Below are 13,549 nucleotides of genomic sequence, written 5' to 3' on the forward strand. Positions count from 1 at the left end.
CACTGCTATTCGTGCACAAAGGGTCAAATTATCTTCATCCCCCTTTTTTTTTTGTTTTCACTTCTTTACATTTCCTGATTTTGGCCATTCCTTCTTTCATTCATTTGCTTCGTTTCCCTTCGTGCATTATAATCCTTCCTTCGATTGTTATTAATTTCACTTATTTTCTTCCTTCATACTTTCTTTTTCCTCCCTATGTTGTTTTCCTTTTGTTATTTCCTTTCACGTCTTTCAATCCTTTCTTCTCTCCTTTCTTCTTCTTTGCATCCTTCCTCCTTTCATTATTCTCTTTGTTGCATTTATTCCTCTTTCCTGATATCCTTAGCTCCTCTCCTTTCCTCTCTTCTAATCTCTTTGGTCTTTTCTTCTCTTTTTCTTTTTCGTTCCTCTGCCCCGTCCTTTGTTCTGTTCATTATCATATTTCACTTCCTTTTTTCCTTCACTTTTATTCCTTTCCTTCTCAAGGTGCAAATAAGCCCTATAGCCCTGAAGAGGAGAGTGATGTAGGGCCTCTCACGTGTTCCTCCAAACCATGTAAAAATTTGCTTTTCACGCCCGTTTGATATATGAAGGAACTGCGACCCTATGTGTCCAGTTTATGGCACGCTATTTCTCGCTTTTACACCGCCTACAAGAATTCCACGTCATAAACCTTCCGTGTGTTGCGGGACCTTGCACCACCTGGAGATTGATCTTTTGAATGTCAAGGTCTGTTTCTGTTGATAATGTTTTTGTGCCAGAGAAATCAAAGGTGCGGGTTTTTAATGTCTTTACGAACCCTAAATCGAGAATTTTCAGCGATAGCAGTTAGTACGTAAATGGCTTGCCCTCCTACCTCCCCCCCCCCCTCTCTCTCTCTTTATCCCTAATAAATGGTTTCTCACCGTAACGTAACGTTCATTTTATATTCTGGTAATGGCCGCTCTTGAAAACTAGCCTCATGTGATCACCACGTGGTTTAAGTCGACCTGGCCCCGCAGGCGATGGGGGCAAGGGAAAAGGTCTGAGATAATTTTTGTTTTTCTTTTTAGTACGCAAGGCATCATTGAAATGGCAACTGACGACAAATAGCCATGATGCTTCTGGAAAATATAATTTATATGTGTAACAACAGAAAACATGCACGTGCATAGTGCGTCGTTTGCGCAAGTAAGCATGCCTCGAAAGTGAGGTAACGACGGGCGAGGAAACGGAACACTAAGACGTCGCCGTCGGCTTCAACAAAAGGAAGCGGGGTGATTTTGCTGTCGCCCCTTCCTCCCTTGCGCTCACTGGAGCAGCTTCTTCGCTCGTGGCGTAATGTGGGTCAGGCGCGTCCGCGTCGCCCCTAACATCGCGCGCCCAAACTCCACCCACCGGATACGCGTGCGTGACACGGAAAAGTGCATGCCCGTGTTACGCGTCGCACCAAGCAAAGATCAGGCTGCGCTTGTGGGGTAATTGCGAGCCGCGCTCCTACGACACGCGTAGTCTTCGGATGAAGCGTCTCGTCTGTTATGCCAATGATACCAGGGTTTGATATGCGACAGCGTACCTACGGTGGTGGTTACAAGGCGTTCTGCCACTATTGTACAACGCTGCAGGTTCTCTAGTTGCCGGCAGTTAGATAGTCGCGCGAACGCGAAAATTAAGTATATGAGGAAGTAAAATAAAGAAAACATCTATTTATAGTGCTCTACGCGCAATAAAAACAGCCCAAGGTGTCCACGCGAAGATGCGACACATTGAGAAAGCCTCCCCTATCCCAAAGATATGCGTAACACACCCCTTGGAGTTGCAATGTCCTTGCACCTCTCGCCTATCACTCTGAAGGGGACATTATCAAATACTTAAAGAAGAAAAAAAAATGCCGTACTTTCTACTCTATGCTAGTGCATCCTGCTCAAATTTAGGTAATCGATATGTCGCGAATTCTCGGCACTCATAATTCTGTCTACTTTAAACCCCTATAGCGTGAGTAATAAAGTGAACGAAAGGGCGTTGTTCCTGCTTAGACGGAGTAAATCTATTTGGCAAGTACAGTGCAGCACCAACACCTTTGTTATGCACTGGCAACGCGGTGTTTTAACGTAAGTCTATCATCTGTCACATAACGCGCGTCTTTTTTTTTTTTTTCTTTCATCGTCGTCCCTGCTGTCATTAGTTCAGTAGCTGCCACCTGTCTTCTAGGGATGTGGTGTGTTTTTCACGTTAATTTGTATGCTGATTTGATGTTCTTAGTTTTCTTTTAGCCCGCCGAGTCCCTAGCCCACAAGTTAGCGCGTTCCTGCAAACCTAGTGCCGCCCTCAGTCGTCTGCGACCGTGATACCTTGTGGTACTCATTTCTGCCAAGAAAAACATAAGTTTTTAGCACGGTAAGTTTCAAAACATAGTTATCCAAACAAAAAAAATCTGTGTCAAAAAAGTCTAATTGACGCGAATTTTGGCATAATTACCCACATTATGCGCTTAATGCGTCAATCGTAACGGACAGACAACATCAAAGGATGCCACGAGTGTGAACACTTCCTTATCCCGTAAATATTGTTTGTTCTTCTGTAAAGAGTTCCAAAAGCTGAGAAACGCCGGGACGTTGAACATTGCCTCACAGCCGTACACACATGCCCATTTTTGTTTTACATACGTTTTCTGGAAGTGCTTCTGTGCATTCTTATAAGAAAGCACAGTGTCCTGGGATATAATGACAAAAACAAATTGATGGCGGCTCAACTTGGTTAAGCTTGGATATGCGTAGCAAAAGCCACCAAACGAAAATCTCTCGTCGCCAATGCATTGGCTGCAAATTGCATGATATGATCAACGATTCACCACGTCTTGGCGTCTTCCGAATATTCTTGTTCCATTTGACCCGGCTTCTTCTTGTCCCTCTTCTCTCTCCCCTTCTTCTTCTTCTGTGGCTCGGAAGAGCTAGTTGCCATGGTTACAGCGCATGCGCAGTAGTTACTAGCGACGCTTATCCGAAGAGCGATGCTGTCTAGCCTAGTGTAGCTTTCGCTAAAAAAAAAGTGCATAAACTCCATGTGGAAATAGGTAACTAGTGTGCTTGTATATCACGAATTTGCGACTTAGCAATAAAGACGTCATGACGCCGAGAGTTCTTCCTCGTTCGAAATGTAGCACGTGCTACTCTAGCATCATCAGCCTTTCCCGAAATATTTACCCGCGCCACCGTCATAAGATGATGACCATGAACGATGATGATAATTTCGGCGTCCATAATGAACGCAAGAACTAATCGGCTCATGGTATTGTGGGCGGAGTAGTTGTTCTTATAATGGACGAGTGCATGCTTTGGTTCCCTCTAGATCTTCTCAGTTCATCGTTTTTGTCGCGTTAATGGCTGATGGTTACCGAATAATTATGCTTTACCGAAACTTTGCAAAAAGCGAGAGAGCTGTCAGGCTATTTGAGAATGCGGTATAACAACAAGTCACTGTAGCAAGATCAAAGTTATGACCGGTGAGCTTCTTCTACGAGCTTTCCGTTGTCAACGGCATGCGAAGATATAGGGTTGCTGAAGAGGAGGGGAAGAATTTATTCAGGGAAAGCTCAATTAATCCCATGGTTAACGAACTTACCTTCAGTTAAGTATATATAAGCGAATGAAAAAAAAAGAATAAAAGAAAAAGAGAGGGATATTTCTGGCGGAAGCGGCGGAGTTAACTCAAAAGGTATGCATCAAGACCACAAGTTCATCTTCCGATTCGACTCCTCTAAGGGTTTGTGCGCTGGAATTTCTCATATATATGATTATTTTGACCAGCGCACCGCGATTCTAACGAGGGCCTTAAATTTTGCCTCTACATCATGTAAACTAGACCTATTCCAGAATGCTGACTGAAACAGGACGCTGCAAAAACATTTTAGTAGCGTTAAGTGCATATTTGCCTAACTTCTTTCTCTCGAGCAACGGGCTCGTACAGCCGCAAGGTGCGCATTCTCGTGAGACCGGCAATTGCCTCTCAAAACATTACTACTACCGCCTTACCGCCCAAAATGCGATGAGCGTGCTCGTTTAACTCTTGTTTGAGTATCGCATTTGACAACAGTATATAACATGAAAATGGCATTGCTAACAACGAAGCGGCACCTTGAGGCATGAGGCTCAGATTGTAGCCACTTGCATATCGCCCCCGTAAAACGTGAGGGTTTAGTATACTTTGTGAGCCGCGGATGCGCTACGTTAGCCACATGAACCTGTTACGTGAACGCAGTGTCACTCTTTCACGTTAGCAAGGGAATGATGCATAAGACGGTGTTAAAGGGGGGGGGGGGGGGGGGGGGGATATGGCTGAAATTTAGCTAGCGTGCTGGCAGCGCCATTTGAAATAGCGGCAAAGAGGTTAATTTGCCAATTTTCAAAACGACTGCACTAGTTATTGTGGCACTCCCCCCCCCCCCCCCCCCCCCCCCCCCCCTCTTTGCGCGGCTATGGGGGCGCTTATAGCGTGATTCATGTGTCGCTCGCTACACGTGGCATGTAAACCACGCGTGGCTGCCACTCAGCACCGAAGTACAGCGTAAAGGACGTCTTGATGAAAAGAACAGTAGTTAGAACGATAGCTTTTTACTGTCTTCTTTCAACGTCGGCCAACAAAACGATCTTGCTGACAATGGGAAAGCTCGTGTCTTTGCAGCGTAGTACAAGCATGCGTATAATTGATAGGTATTGTCGGCACATATTTAACAGGTGGTGTACATAATCAATGAAGCGTATTTATGACCAGCTGGAGGAAGTTTAAATTAAACTATTCAGCCTTTGTAAGCGAGGCAAACCTTGAAACGCTAGGTTCTTCATTCTGCAGCAGCTACGCAAATTTTCTTTCCTGATTTTCTTGCGCATGTCGAATTCTTCCAAAACACCGCCACCTCCTTTTCACTTGGTTCGGTTTGCTTTATGGGTTTAACGTCCCAAAGTGACTCAGGTTATGAGAAACGCCGTAGTGGAGGACTCCGGAAATTTCGGCCAACTGACGTTCTTTAACGTGCACTGACATCGCAAAGCACACGGGCGCCTTGCTCTTCGCCCCCAGCCAAAAGTGGCCGCCAAGACTGGGATTCTATCCCGCATCCTTGGGCACAGTAGTCGAGCGCCGTAACCAATGCGCCACCCCGGCGGGGTGCCTCCTTTTCACTGGGGAAGGCGACATCAGGAGCATCGCGACCCGACAGAGCGATGTGTCAATGCGCCAGTTGTGCTAGCGTCCAATCAGATTGATTACCAACCTACCTGGTTTAAGCTGATTAGGCTATTACATCATTCTTGTGTCTGGGAAGCCTTATCTGTGTAACACCGTTAAACTATGCCAAACAGACCTCCTCAATTGAAAGCCGATGTCAGACAATCTAATTTCGGCCAGTTACTGTAGCGCTTAGTTCTTCCATATGCTGATAGCTCAGACCACTGGGCTCCTGCACAAGTCAGCGAGGACAAGTTTCGGCTCCAAAGAAGCTACGAGCAAGTCGTAACACTGGAGGAAGGAAACCGGCGTTCCTTATGCGACGAGGAAAAACACTCGGAGAAACCGATGCGGGCTCGACGCAAGCATGAAGAAAGGTGTGAAGATACGCCTCGCCTCCTTTCGGCCAGCCGCTGAACGGCGTTCCCGTTTTCAGCGCCGCGAGCCCGAGCCGACCCCTGCTGTCTGCCGCTGTGTGCTCGGTGGTCGCCAAACAAAGTCAAGGACAACGTGGCCGCCGCCGCGCCGGTGAAATCGCTTTGCCCCCTCAAGGCTTTCCCTGCGTTACCCTTGCTATGCCTGTGTGCTTTTGTTCGGTTGCTCCTGCCGCGCCAGAGGTGGTCTAGCGAGGACTGCTGACCTGGAAGTCGGCGATCGCCGCTGTGCAGGCTCCGCGCGCGCGATCACTCTCCTCCTCGTTCCACGGCCGGTTTCTTCACGCGCGCACGCTCGGGTGTTTACGGACACGTCGACTCGCGTAACGCGGAGGGCGAATGCGCGTAGGGCGCCGGGAGCGATGATCTTATTTGCTTGCGCGAGTTGCCTATCGCTGTTATCTTCTCCGTCACGTCGCTATTCGACGGGTGCAGCGGTACTACTTGGTTACGTAAGAATCCTGCATGGCTTGAGCAATACACGTCCGCTGCAGTAACGCTGATGGTGCAATTAGGGCCGAGGCGGGCAGGTTACAAGATAACAGGAATGCCTCCTGGGAGCTCTCAGGTTCGCGATTCTCCAATTGAAGAGGTAACTTCGAGGGCGAGCACTCCTGAAGGTGGTTGATGACGCAGAATACATATGTTAAATTACCGAATGGATTGTGACAGTACATTATTTTCTGTTCTGTTCACATAAACACCTGTTTATGGATTCACAAGCATTATTTCGAGTACCACTTGAGCCGGTGACACTTCGTCGGCTATTGTGCAGGTTAGAGTTTACAATGCAGAGTAAATTTTGGAGAAGACAAACTGCTAACAAAACTCGCTGCGGTGATTAAGTGACCACTAAATTTGTTCGTACATTGGCGTTTTGTCTAGCCTTACATTTTCTTCCGCAACGTTCGTGGCAATTAAGTAGTGTCACAAAGGATGTGTCACACAATACTTTTTTCTAAACGCTCGCAAGGCTACGAGTTGGGCACCCATGTCGGCTATGCTGCGCTCCGAACACGATCACGAGCTGGATCAGCTGTTGCTGGCATACGGATGAAAGTAGCTCCGATACCTAGCTGATTATTCGCTGTTAAACAGCGTTTCTCAGGTGTTGTGCTTTTCCAAAGACATTGCATTAGCGTTAGAATTGTAGCACGGCCCTAATAAGTAGTAATCAATGGCTTGCTTGGGCCTGACATCTAGCCCGCTACGTCCTCCGTACGCAAACTGCCTCCTTCTTGACTTTAGTTGGCCTTCTGTAGTTCTATGTACAATAAATGTTCGTCATTTTGAACGCGTAGGACAGCGCATACCTCGATGTCCCTTTGCGGACCAAGCGCCAAGCTTTTTCATCACGCCTCAGACAAGTGCGCCCGCTGTAGCCGTTACCGAATGGGAGGCATGGGGAAAACGTGAATACTGAACGATGTGCGAAGCACCTCTGCGCGGACTCCTGTTCGCGTGAATGGTGCTTTATATGCCTGACCATATTTCAGCGTTCGTTGGTGAGCACAGGCGTTTCTGTCGCAAATGTTATTGACAGCTGTGCGGGCACAGGCGTAAGAAAATCATGATCGCACAGCTAGCGACGATGTAACGCGAGGATCAATTATTATATGGACTTCGAAGTCTTGAAGTCTATCGCTCTCTCTCTCACGCACGCACACATACACACACGCACACGCACGCACGCACACACAGTGATCAGCAGGTTATGCATGTGTGTGACCTCCGTATCCGTATGCTGTGCCTTTTCTCCGGTGCTGACGTAGCCAAGAATTTTTCTCCAACGTGCATTCGTTTGCGTAATTTCAAACTTTGACACGAGTTTCTCAGAAGCATCTGCACCCTGCGTGCACACGGTAGCAACTTCCTGCATTAATTTGGGAAGGCATGCGGAGCATCGATGTGCTCTGTATTTTTGGCAACAAAAGAACTCGTTCTCTGACTGGGAGGCCTCAAGGCACCCGGCGGCGCGCGACAATACTTTTCAGCCCCCATCTGCTGCGCGTCAAGTGAGCTTATGAAAACTGCAAAGCAGCAGGATTCTGTCATGCGGGAGCGTGTATTTCTTTTCTCCTAATCTCTCCGATAAAGAGCACCACTCTGAGAATGTCGAAACGCAATCTAGTAGAAATGTGCCGATTGCATCGCCTATCGCTGCTGGCGCACACACGGGCATCTCAATTCGCATGAAGCGCGCCGTTTTGCCCCGTGAGATAAGTTCCGCACAGTCGCAGAAGCAGCAACGGCGGCGGCGGCGATGGCTATCGCCTGTTTGGCAAATGTGTTTCCAGGCTGACCCACATTTGCGCCGACACGTGCGATTGCGAAGCTTCCACGCTCTCTTCCCCGCATACATTTACGCGTGCGGGCGTTTTGATGCGTACGGGGTATCTCTGTTTTCTTTTTTTTTTTTTAATTCCTTCTCCACTCCCACCTCTCCTTTGCGTTTTTAAAACGTCGAGTCGACGCAAGCGTCGAAAGTTGCTCAATTTCGGTGGGCCTGCCTCAACGGACAAACGGGCATTGGTGTTACGCATACGCCATCGCTGCAACTAGCTCTCAGTTATGAACGCGTAACTCTTACGCATTATATACCCGCGGGGCATTTTCTATCGGGGAACTCAATTATTGCTTGCCTAACTGGAAAAAAGAAAAATACTCGTTAGTGTGCGAAGCGACGGCCGCCAACACAACCAATCTGTTTCGGTACTCTTCTCTCCACTTTTCAAACTCAACTTTCTTGCGCCTACCATTTTGCGAGACCTCGGCCTCATAGTGACTTTCAATTATGCCTGTGCTGTTTCACCGCGGCCACGATACACCAGCGAAATTCATAATTTAATTGCTACCCGCAAGCATCCGCCGCCATCCACATACGTTTGCTTTCTTCTAGTGCGTAGCCTGTCAGTGTAGGAGACCATTGGGATCAAACCTGGGTTCCGCTGCCGCATGTCTCCTTTCTCGCCTGTTCTTTGCGTTTTATAATATCACTTCTAAAAAAAAAACACAAAAAAAAACGCTGCTTCATCTTATGGCATGCTATAGGTTGTGGAAGGGGAGGTGGGAGGGGGGGGGGGGGGGGGGGGGTTCTAAACATGATAGCTTATTATCTTTCCTTTAACTGGCATAAAATAGCGCTGTTCGTTTCATTATTTATGACCGTCTTCAAGGACAAAGTGCATCACCACGAGAACTAATTTCACGCCTTCATATGAATGCCTGCTTTCAAGGTTTATCGCCTAAACGTTTTTTTCAAAATGTGCAATTGTTCTGAGTAGGTTTGGTTTGGTTAACAGGATTTAGTGTCTCAAAGCGACCCAGGCTATGAGGGACGCCGTAGTGGAGGGCTCCGGAAATTCAACCACCTGGGTTTCTTTTAACGTGAAGAGAGAGAGAGAGAAATTTATTAAAAGGAAAGATTGAGAACTCGGCCGGTGGTAAGGGAACCCAGGTCTACTACTCCACACTGGGAAAGAGGAAGTGAAAGGAGAGTTAGGATGCGAAGGGAAACAGTCCGAGATTCATGTCTGTGATATTGCGTGCGCTGTGCTGTGCTGCGCGCCTACATGGTTTACAGTGTGAACCACACAAGTGCATAAGCGTTTGTGCCGGTACACTTGCCCGTCCAGTTCGAGCTTTTTCTGCAGCGGTGCGTGGGGTGCGTTCATACGCGTTTATGAGAGTGTGTAGAGCTCTTCGCTCCAACCGTGCGCGGTGTGCGTGTGTGTGTGCGTGTGTGTGTGCGTGTGTGTGTGCGTGTGTGTGTGCGTGTGTGTGTGCGTGTGCGTGCGTGTGTGTGTGTGCGTGTGTGCGTGGGTGTGGGTGTGTGTGTGTGTGCGTGTGTGTGTGTGTGCGCGTGTGTGTGTGTGTGTGCGTGTGTGTGTGCGTGTGCGTGCGTGTGTGTGTGCGTGCGTGTGTGTGCGTGTGTGTGTGTGTGTGCGTGCGTGCGTGTGTGTGTGTGTGCGCGTGTGTGTGTGTGTGCGTGTGTGTGTGTATGTGCGTGCGTGTGTGTGTGTGTGTGTGTGTGTGTGTGTGTGTGTGTGTGTGTGTGTGTGTGTGTGTGTGTGTGTGTGTGTGTGTGTGTGTGTGTGTGTGTGCGTGCGTGCGTGCGTGCGTGCGTGCGTGCGTGTGCTGAACATCGACACCACGCGAGCCGTGCCACCCAATGCGTGCGTGGTCGACTCCATAACTCTGATCACCATTCATTGTACTATGACATTAACGTGTAATCACATCGCGCAGTACACGGGCGCCTTGGTTCTTGGGATCAGCAGTCGAGCGCCCTAACCAGTGAGTCATCGCGGCAGACGAACTAATGAGGACACGAACTAACAATTTAGAAGGAGAAAAAAAAACTTCAACAGGTTGAACAAAGCACTCGGACGGTAGCCGGTAGCCGTTAGGAAAAACACAATGGACAACTAGAGAAGAGGAATGCAGTCGGTAGTTGGAGAGGTGACGTAGTGGGATGAAGTAAGGAAGTTTGTTGGCATATGGTAATCGCGACTGCAACACCGTAGGGAAAACCTGAAAGCACTGAGAAGGGCTCGAACATTGCAGTGAACTTAACACGACCTATATGGTGGCGATGATGGCCGCCGCTATTTCATACGCGCCCCACGATGAGTTTACAGCTCAAGACCGTATTTTGTGCGCAAGGTTGATATTCCGATCAAAACGCTGCCTTTCTTTCGGCGATTTGTACCTCGCATTTCTACAGAATTGGAGGCCTGCCTGAACAGAAGTGTATTTACTTCTCAGAGATCATATTATTCGCAAATTGCTAGCTGACACTGTGAAAATAAGATCGTCTGTGTATGCATCGACAACTTCTATAATGTATGTTTCGTTGTCAATTAACTCCACTCTAAAATTCCTGCTCATATGTGAAACAAATTAATGACTAATCCACAATAAATGTTCTTCAAACAGCATGTACGCATAATTCATACTGGGGCACTACGGCCCCCTTCCTTTCTTTTGTGGCGAGCAGCGACCAGTGCGATCTTCACGTATACTATCGAGGACAAACGTTTCCAGCCCTCGCGTCTGGATGTCTTAACTTATATATGCGATGTGTACGAACAATAATCTGATTTATTTAGCGCGAATTAGGGAACCCAAATCAGTCTTTCACCTCCCTGAATGCAGTCTGGAACCCACCTGCCGATAAAAGCTGCTTCCCGAGAATCCAATCCCCCTCCGCCCGCCCCCGCACACACACCTGCACTATCTGTACGTCATTCACACGTATTATGAAAACGAAGTGGTAGTACACCTTTGCAGGTAGCAACGAGTTACGGCTCACTGCCTCGTAAGAAAATTTGCCTTCGTCGCAACCCAGTTGTAGACTACGCGTGAGGACCTTGACACTTTCTTTTAGGACAGGGCAGCAGCCATCTTTCGTCTCCATCTGCGTAAGTGCTTATGAGGGCTCCGTGTAGAGCCATTAACACGCAACACATGCTCTGATTAAGTCTGCATTGTTCAAGCGGGGAATAACACCGCTATCCAAGCCTTCCGCGTTCTACCTGGCTAATCGGTCACCTTTTATTATTTTTCCTTCCGGCAAAGTGCTGTAATGCCGGCTCGTTCGGGGTCATGGCCGTGTAAGGTCGTGTGCGGACAGCGAAACAGGGCGGCTCCGCTGCCGGCCCACCGCGTCTTATCCGGCCATCGCTGTACCCCTGGCACTCGGTGTACGACCCTGTTTTCCCTGCTATGCAGACCGATTTCGCTGTGGTGCCTATCGAGCCGTCTGCCATCTCGCGTGCCGCCTGCGAGGCTGTTTAGATCGATGCACGTAATCGTGTTTAGGAATATAAGTCCCAAGGTCGAATAAAACTTTGCCTCTTTGTAATTTATATCTGTAGGTTTGGAATGGGCATAGAATGTGCGCGCAAGGACGTCCGTTACAATGAAAACCAAGCAACGAATATTTCGATTCTTTCTGTAGTGAAGTCTGCAAAATTCGGTAAGTGGAGAATGTCGTCGTCGGCACAGCGGGCAATAAAAACTTTAGGCTCTGAATTAACTGAGCCGAACGGTTCGAATATGTAAGCTATAACGAGTGCGTATTAAGGACCATTATCTGCACCAACCCGCCGTGGAATTAGTATGCATCTTGATGCAGGTAATTGCCTTTGATACGCGCCCGTTATTGCTTACACATTCGAACCGTTTGGCTCAGTTAATTCTGAGCCTAAAGTTTTTATTGCCCGCTGTGCCGACGACGACATTCTCAACTTATCGAATTTTGCAGACTTCACTACAGAAAGAATCAAAATATTCGTTGCTTGGTTTTCATTGTAACGGACGTCTTTGCGCGCACATTCCATGCCCATTCCAAACTTACAGATATAAATTACAAAGAGGCAAAGTTTTATTCGAGCTTGGGACTGATATTCCTTTTTTTATGATGTACGTTTCGTTGTCAACCTACTCCACTCTAAAATGCCTGCTCATCTGTGAAACAGATTAATAACTAATCCACAATAAATGTTCTTCAAACAGCATGTACGCATAATTTATACTGAGGCACTACGTCCCCCTTTCTTTCTTTTGTAATAGCATTTGTTGTGATTTTTCTTGATTTTGTCCTCATGAAATGCAATGGGTCAAGACCAGGCAATAAAGAAAAAAAAAAAAACCCCGCCATGGAATTGGGGTTAAAGCATCCGTATCAAAAAACCGAAGTTCGAATCCAAGCTTGTCGCTGTAGTCTTTTTTTATTATTATTGCGCTCTTTCTGCGTACCTGTGTTCATTTTTCCTATATGTGCCTTTCTGTGCGCAACTTGTTCCTACAATATTATGCACCAACTCACCCAACAAGAAGTTCTTTTAAAGATGTATGGGGAGGTGAAAGAATTAAGAATTGGCCATGTAGAATACTTCTAAAGAGTGTCATTTGGCCCTTACGATATAAACGCCCTAACGGAAATAAGACTTTATTGTTTCTCCTTCCCACATAGCCACAAACCTCGTGCTGTCTAAGCATTTTAAGCATCTCATATACGTTACCTCTATAAGGCGCATCTATCTCTCTCTGAGCCATAATGTGATGGGCGGAAATGAAGTCGCCCGGAGGAACAGAAAACGGGTAATTGCTGCTTTCCGAATTATGTCAACAACACTGTAGCGTTGAAGTGCTCCGCAATGAGCGTATACTCAGTTCACCGTGGTCTGTTACCATTTCGCCTTTGTTTTTCTGAAGCGAATATATTTCGAAACTGAAGTTAACAAGTACTGCCTCGAATATTTCAATGTGAAAGCGGGACTTATGTCTACCACCAAGCAGCCTCGATAAATTTATTCCGATCAATATTTTTTAAACGCTCGTGTTCATTTAAACTGAAAAAAAAAAATGGCCAAGTCTTCCCGCACTAGAAGTTATGTCCCTTACGGTGTTCTCAACTGCAAAGGGTGCCTACATTTAACATGACCGAGCGCAGGCCACGCGTCTTCCCAGTGTTAATGCAAAAACTCCCGAGTGCTGTGTGATGGCGTTACTTTTTAAATAGGACCAGGTGGTCGTTAATAATCCGAATTCCTCCCCTGCAGGTACGCCCTTCATAACGATGCCCCTCATAGCCCTCGCGCGGCATTGGGATGCAAAGACTTCCGAGAGCACAGTGCAATCTACACTACAGGAATACGAAAGCCTAAGTGTTGCATGGTGCACACGGTGCACCACGTTTGCTCTCATTATCATTATCAACTAAATGCATAGTCATTATCGTTGCTAATGCCATCATTGTCATCATCACTAAGTGCAGCGTCATTGTCATCGCTACTATCATCCTCACGGTAGACAAGGATAATTATGATATGCGTTTCACAATCCCGGGCGTGGCGCAGTTGGTTAAAGTGCTCGGCTGGGGATCTGAGGGATGGTGCTTGGATTTCCGGTGAAGACAGGATTTTTAT

The 13,549-nt window shown here is 47.3% G+C and overlaps 1 protein-coding gene across 1 annotated transcript in view; it reads right to left on the bottom strand.

The window, feature by feature from the left end:
* LOC146202351 (cytochrome P450 4V2-like) overlaps nucleotides 1-13,549 on the bottom strand; it is an 89,645-nt gene that overhangs the window by 32,283 nt on the left and 43,813 nt on the right. The gene's annotated exons all lie outside the window — the stretch shown is intronic.

The sequence above is a fragment of the Amblyomma maculatum genome, chromosome 1 (assembly GCF_055883805.1).
Source record: "Amblyomma maculatum isolate TAMU_Amacu chromosome 1, ASM5588380v1, whole genome shotgun sequence".
NCBI classification, from domain to species: Eukaryota; Metazoa; Arthropoda; class Arachnida; order Ixodida; family Ixodidae; genus Amblyomma; species Amblyomma maculatum.